Source organism: Plectrocnemia conspersa, unplaced genomic scaffold (genome assembly GCF_051122295.1).
Source record: "Plectrocnemia conspersa isolate PC_06_02 unplaced genomic scaffold, ASM5112229v1 ptg000012l, whole genome shotgun sequence".
Classification (NCBI taxonomy): domain Eukaryota; kingdom Metazoa; phylum Arthropoda; class Insecta; order Trichoptera; family Polycentropodidae; genus Plectrocnemia; species Plectrocnemia conspersa.
In genome coordinates, this window is record NW_028277176.1 from 31,608,186 (window position 1) to 31,615,621 (window position 7,436).

Consider the following 7,436-nt stretch of genomic DNA (forward strand, 5'->3'; position numbering starts at 1 on the left):
GTTTGGCAAGGTTCAAGAGTTTCATAATGCACAATTCTTCTGCTACCCCATCATACACAAAAAAATATATTTTTAACGTGAATCACCTACCACTACACAAATAATTTTAATGGATGCAGTTGCGGATTTGAAAATAAAAATCATATAACATGCATTTTCGTATAAATTCTTCACATGATAAAAAATCTACCATCGTAAATTTTGGGGCACAATTTTTTTTAATATAAAAATATGGAATCCATGTGCGCTTCGACACGAATATAAAAAAATATGTGTACTTATATATCAACGGCAACAACTGACTGTTAAAAAAACAGTATTCATTTTGGGATTACCTAGTCAATATAGTTTTATATATATATATATAAAGATTTAGTGAAAAAGAGAATAAAAATATATATGCAACAAAATATTTAAACAATAATCTCTTTTTAAAATAAACACATACGAGATCAAATTGGAAAAAGATCCAAGAAACTAAAATTAAGATTAAACATAAGATTATATTTTACCTTTAAAATAATATTTCAACCTTCAAATAATATGATTATTTTATGAATATTTATACGTTTGTAAAACTACACATTAAACCAATTACCACAATTTAAAAAAGCATGAAAATATTTTACTTATTTTTTAATACAGGGCTTATTATTTTTCGATGCAAATAATACAGCATATGTGTACAAAAAATCAGAGCTTTTTCTCAAACTTATAACACTAATTAACATATTTAAGATTTAACTATTTTAACTATATAGTAATTAAAATATAGTTCAACTATTAAATTAATTAGCTTTTTTTAATAGCAAAAAATACTTATAATTTTAAATCAAAATATCATATCATAATCAAATATAAACTTACGTTAATTTATATTTTAAGAAATTAGTTAATATTAATTTACCTTAACTAATTACCTAAAATTGTTAATATTAAATAATAATAAAAAAATATATAACTACTTCAGGATTGAGTCATTCATTTAATGAAAATAATATTTTAATATAGTTTTACTCACACTATATTTAGTTAAATCATAATAAATATATATTTAATTATTCATACGAATAAATATATAAGAGTGTAAATTGAACCATTACTCACTTAATTAATAATTAAAAATTCATATCTCTTATCTAGCAAAAAACGTTTTCTATAGCTTTTTCTGCTATATGCGTTTAACACACCCATACGTTTCAACCGGTTTTATCGATGGTCAAAGATGAGCTCCATAACGACATCTATCATTTACCGCACAAACTAAAAGAGAATAATTATTTTCCGTGAATTATTATTCAAACGAAAATCTAACGCCGTGTGAAAACGAAATCTACATAATTAATTAAGCATCAATTAATTACAAACGCACACAAAAGCTCGAGCGAGCTTTTGATTTATTTCTACGTTAAATAATAAAGGAAATGAAATAAAACAATATTTATAACCGACTTGCACTAATAGGGCGTGTAATGAACGTTTTGATGCGAGTTTAGCAACAGTGTATTGTAAACGGATCAATTTAAATGTTAATGAGATGTGTACGTATATGTGTGTGTGTGCATATAAGGTGGTAATTATACACTATTCAAGAACGAGAGCGGAAAGAGTCTCGGCTGTCTTACGTAATGATACTTGTCCGTTATAACGACGCGAAATGTCCAATCGTGAAATAACTCACAATTTAACTTATTATTCACCAAATACTATTTTAAGGAATTTTTTTCATAAAAATAATCAAAATATTTTTATTTACAAAATTATAATAAACATCAATGCTAAATAATTTACTCAAAAAACTTACATATGTATTATTTAAAAAAATATATATTATATAAGAAATAAAAATTATAATATAAAAATGTTTATGTGAAAAACTTGTTTAAGAAAGGATAAAAGGATATAAGTATAAAAAAAAACGTCTTTACAGAAAGATTTCAAAAAATGTCTCGGAATAGAATGATTATTTTATAAAAATATGAAAAACATGTAAGACAAATTAAAAAAACTTGGAGTATTACTTTTATATATAAGCTATTACTTAAATATTTTTATCTACATGCTTTTTAAAATAGTTCAAAATATAATATTTCAATGCCAAAACACATATGGATAAATTCTAAAATAAATTTATTAATATTTATAAAAAAAATTAGGCAAAAAATTATTATATAAGCATTATATGGTCAATCAATAATAATAGCCGGTAAATAACTTTTTAATTATTGGTCAATAAAGCTCCACAAAATTAAAATTACATTTATAATTAAAAACGGTCAGTAGTTTTAATAAATGCACAGTATTTATTCAAGGGATAAAAAATAAAAAGTTATGTAAGTCGATTATATACATTTTTTTAAATAATAATTAAATAATGAAATAAAATAAAATTTTATATATTTGGATATATTTTTTTATTATATACCTTCAAAAAATACTATCTCAATTTTTTGGGTCAGTTATTTTATTTAACAGTCAGTAGTTTAAACAAATGGCCAGTAGTTTTAATAAATGGTCGGTAATTATTAAAGACTTTTTCTTTGCTATGTGTCACAATTATCATATATATAAAAAGAAAACAATATAATAAAAAAAATATTCGCTAGAAAAATAGTTTATTGTATACATATTTTATTTGGAGATTTTTGTAGCAAAAAAGTTTATACTTTAAAAACTATTTATTATTGTAAGGCTCAAAAGTATGCTTTTAATGAGTTTAAAATATATTACTTGTAATTTTAAAATAATCAAAGCTCGTGTAAAAAAATAATTAAGCATCTTTAAAAAGGGGGCCTTTATTTTAAAAATGGTAATCTTACATATTATTTATGATGTCTAATTCTGTGGTAATATTTGTATGATTTAATAACATAATAAACAATAAATATTAACTACAAGAGTAACATTTAAATTTTTGTACTTGAAAACAATTTGAATTAATATAAAGTTTAAAAATATGCTTTAAATGCATTTAAAATGTATTAAGCATCTTATATTATAAAAAATAATAATACAAATGTAATTAAAATTGCTTTTTGAATATTTTTTAAAGCTCGAGTGTAAAAATATAAAAAGATTATATACGATATTTAAACAATAAATAATAATCTTACATTTCTTAATTTATGGTGACGTGTTGCTGTGTTATTAAAAAATTAACAACAACAAAAAATCAGGAAGTAATCTTTACACATTACGTTCTACAATAAAAATGTATACACATAAGTTTATTTAATAATTTCTGACCATTTATTACTATTACTGACGATTTAATTAAATCACTGACCGATAGCATAATATAATATAAATAATTTACTTTATAAATACAGGTCTTACATATTTAATTTTTAACCAATAATAATTCTACAGCAGGATTTGAAAAGTGTATGAGGAAATATAAAGCAGTTCTATTATAAATATAATTAAATATATGTATAAGTATAGAAAATATTATGTTTTTACTGTTTTATACAAGTTATTATCTACATATAATAAAACATATTTTTTCTAATAGTTTTCTATAATGAAGATAATATTTTTTTGCTAATGTCAATCAAAAATATTTTTGAAGAAAATGAATATTATATAAAAATACATAATGTAATCCCATGTGATATTTATTATTGATTTAATAGATATTATATAATACATATTTAAATTTAGGAAAAATTGGATTCAAAAATCAAAATAATAATATCTATATTAAATTAGCACAATTTATATTTAATTTGTAATTAAATATAAATTTTTAATTTGTTGTTTGTCAAAAAAGAATTTTTAATGTTGATTATATTATATGGAGATGAACTTATTGTAATTTTGCCGAATTATTAGCAAAATAATGTTTTTAGTTCAAATAATTAGTCAAGCATATAAACATATAGGAATTTAAATATTATATTTCGATGTTTAAAAGAGTTTAAAAAACGCATATATGTATGTTATACTAAATTATTAGTTTAATATGACATCTATTAAACTGATTGATCAGTTCTAAAAAAAATATATATCTAAGTTAAAAAAGCATGATAAATAAATTAAGGAAATATGGATTACTATTGTATTTATATATGAGTTAATATATTAATGTGTAAATAAAATAGTCATTTATAAAGTTACGTATGTATGAACAAGCTAAAAAGCGAAAAAGTAGACCTATTGTTCCCATTATTTTCGCAGATTTGAATCACCTTAAATATAAAACAATTAATTTACCCAAAACAGATTTAATTATTAAACATTTTTATTAATAAAGTATAGATAATATTTCCTCTTATTCCTTTATACATTATAGAATACACAAAATTTATTTTTAAATATATAAAAATCTATTTTTAATCAATGATTTTTTGTATAAAAACGTTGGACAGTTTTTGCATATACTAGGATACATCGTCTGGCATTAAAAGGGGTAAATGTTTTTAATAAACGATATTTTAATGCGACGATCAATTAAAATTATTTGATAAAATGGCACGTGATTATATTATATAAAAATCCTTGATATTTATTATTGAGAAAAATTGATGGTATATAAATTTACTATTTTCTAAGTATTTCCTAAAACAAAATTTTTATAAAACATATTTACATTACCTATTTTTAAAAAAAATCGAATTTTCCTGCTGCCTGTCTACATAAAAAAATAATTTAAGTAAGTAATCAGATACTCTTAAATTATAAATCATCCTTGTAATTATTAATAAAGTATTGCCTTATAATATTGCCCCAATAGAAAAGTTTAATATTTTTTTATGGTGAATTATCATTATATAATTTTTTATATAGGGGTGGGTAGTTTGTATTTCCTGTAAAACTGTACTTATTTTTATATAAAAAACATTCCTTGCAGTCGCATCTTTACAACAGACAAGTACCACTGTATCACTACAAATACTCAATCACAGTATTCATCACTAACTTTGCTAAAAATCGCACACATGTGATCGACACACCGAACGACCGGCGATTGGTTATTTAGCACCGTACCGCTAGCGGCGATCGGCTTCGGCGATTGCGATTCCGTTTGCGATATCGTGGATGGGGTCCGCCATGAGCCCGGTGGTTTGCGGCGCACCACCAGAGCGAGACTGCGAGACTGGCCGCGGGGCGGCGCGACCGACTCGGAGAAGGGCGGAGCCAAGGCACAAGCCCCGCCCTAGCAAACGCCCCCACTCCGCGAACGGAATCGCCATCGACGGGCCGGCGCGAGGCGGAAAATCGAGCTTTTTCCAACTTGAATCGTGTCGGAAATTTTCTCGTGAGCTTTTTGCTCTTGTGAGATTTCAATTGGTATTTTAGAGGTAATATACCTAATGCGAAGGTTCTCAACTTTTTTTATATTGTGAGATAGTTTGTATTTTTAATTTAATAATTCGTTTCATCAGGCAAAATAATCTGGTATATGTTGTAGATATAGAATGCCATATTAACTACAATAAAAAATCAAATAAAATACTGTCAGTTATTAGTCTGTAAAAGCAAAATTAACATATTTTTCGTAATATTTATAATATTAATAAAATAATCAAGTGTGAAATTTTTAATAATAATGTCTAGAACTTTATTTATTGGGTTAATTAATTTATTAAGTAATCAGTAGTTTAAATAAATTCTCAGAAATTATTAAACGAAGTGTTTTTGTTTAACTCAGATTGCTTTTATTATATTATATTATAGTAGGTATAGATTTTTTCCTAAATATTGTAAATAAATATTTTTATTTCTCAGATAGGAAAAAATAAAAATGGCGTTTTAAATATTCAAGAGGTTAAAAATGTGTTTTTTTATGTAAAAATTAAAATTAAATAATCCAATTTAAATATGTATATTAAACATTTTGTAAACTAGGATTACATTTAATATAAAATAACGCATAACTTTATCTGTTAAAATATAAAAACTCAAATTTAACTGGTATTTAATTTAAAAACAAAATATTTAAGTTAAAAAACAGACGCTTCAAATTGGTTCTTAACTCTTAGAAATTAAATAATTATAATAATTATTTTTCAGATTATTTGGACCAACTATGTTAGTCAATTTAAATTGTAGTTAAAATAGGTATTTCTTTTATATCAAGAAATATTAAAAATTTCACTCTTACAAAACGAAAGAAGCGTCTCTTTATATTACTTTGTTCCAAAGAAATTTTTAGTGTTTTGAAAACCCAACAACTTTTAAATTTATGATATTTTGACAAATTTTCCTCCACTTAAATACAGATAGCATATTCAAAGATAAAACTATAATACTTTTAACTGTGCATTTATGTAATTAAATAAATTATTTAAAATATTAATTTGAGTTGAATAATAAAATCAATAGCATCTATAAGAAAACAATGTTAAATAAAAAGTATTTAGATAGTATGTAAAGATTTTTATATTATAAAAAAAAAAATATAAAAATCAGCATCATGTGCTTAATTTAAAAGTTTTTCTGTAATTTTAATATTGCAATAAATATTTATTTATATATAAAATATCGATAAAATCAAAGCGAAAAATGGCACGTTCGTAATTGATATTAAAATCATGAAAATCACGCAAACATAATTTACAAAATATTTTATTAAACATTACTACCAATAGCTTACTAAAATCAATAAATTAAAATAATCTAATCCTATTAACTCAACCTTACTAATGTTTTACATTTTTCAACAGTAAAACTAATTTATTATTTTACAAGCTGTCCTTTTGGCAAAAGAAAGCTTAGAATAGCTTAAAAATGTCTCGTGTGTGAGTTATGCTTAGATTGATATATTGTAATTAATTTTAAAAAATATATTGCCGGAACATAATAAGAATATTTAAAGCTTTTATGCACTAATCGAAAACAATCTAGTTTTAATGTCTACATACCTGCACCACTCCGCATTTTAAAATAAATTAAATACGTAAACTTATAAACTTCAGGAAATTTTCTTTTAATCATTTCAAATATTTTTTTATTATAAATACTAAAGTTATAAAATTTTGTATTATTAACGTTTGAACAATTTGATGAATAATTAAATAATGGTAAAAATGAGCTTCATAACAATTTTAAAATCTTTATTTTAAACTAATTAACCAGAAATTTCCAACTTGATTTCACTCCTACTTAAGTGATAAATTCTTAGATTAATAATATTATAATATCAGGAATAATATATACGAGTATCTAAATATTGAAAAAAACATATAAAGTGAATCAGAAAAACCGTATTAATAACAAAAAAAATCTATATTTATATGCAAAAATATTTATTATTTAAAACAAACATTTTTTTAAATAAATTTGCTTCTAACTAGTGAATTTTCCTAATGCTCATAACTCTTATTATTATATATCTATTTGAATGTCACTGTTTCTCTTTAGCTAAAATTGTATTTTCATAATAAAAACTTTACAATATATTTAAAGGTGAAAGAAATAAGTTAAGCAATAAT

The 7,436-nt window shown here is 22.8% G+C and overlaps 1 protein-coding gene across 3 annotated transcripts in view; it reads right to left on the minus strand.

Moving 5' to 3' along the window:
- Positions 1 to 5,100, minus strand: part of LOC148228993 (uncharacterized) — a 59,773-nt gene extending 54,673 nt beyond the window's left edge. Inside the window, exon 1 of one of the 3 annotated variants that reach the window (XM_088200147.1) lies at positions 4,990 to 5,100. The gene's annotated coding sequence lies outside the window, so the exon portion shown is untranslated. Of the gene's footprint in view, positions 1 to 4,921 lie in introns of all 3 variants that reach the window. The other 2 variants (XM_088200148.1, XM_088200149.1) reach the window with 2 other exon arrangements.
- Between the last annotated feature and the right edge of the window lie 2,336 nt (positions 5,101 to 7,436).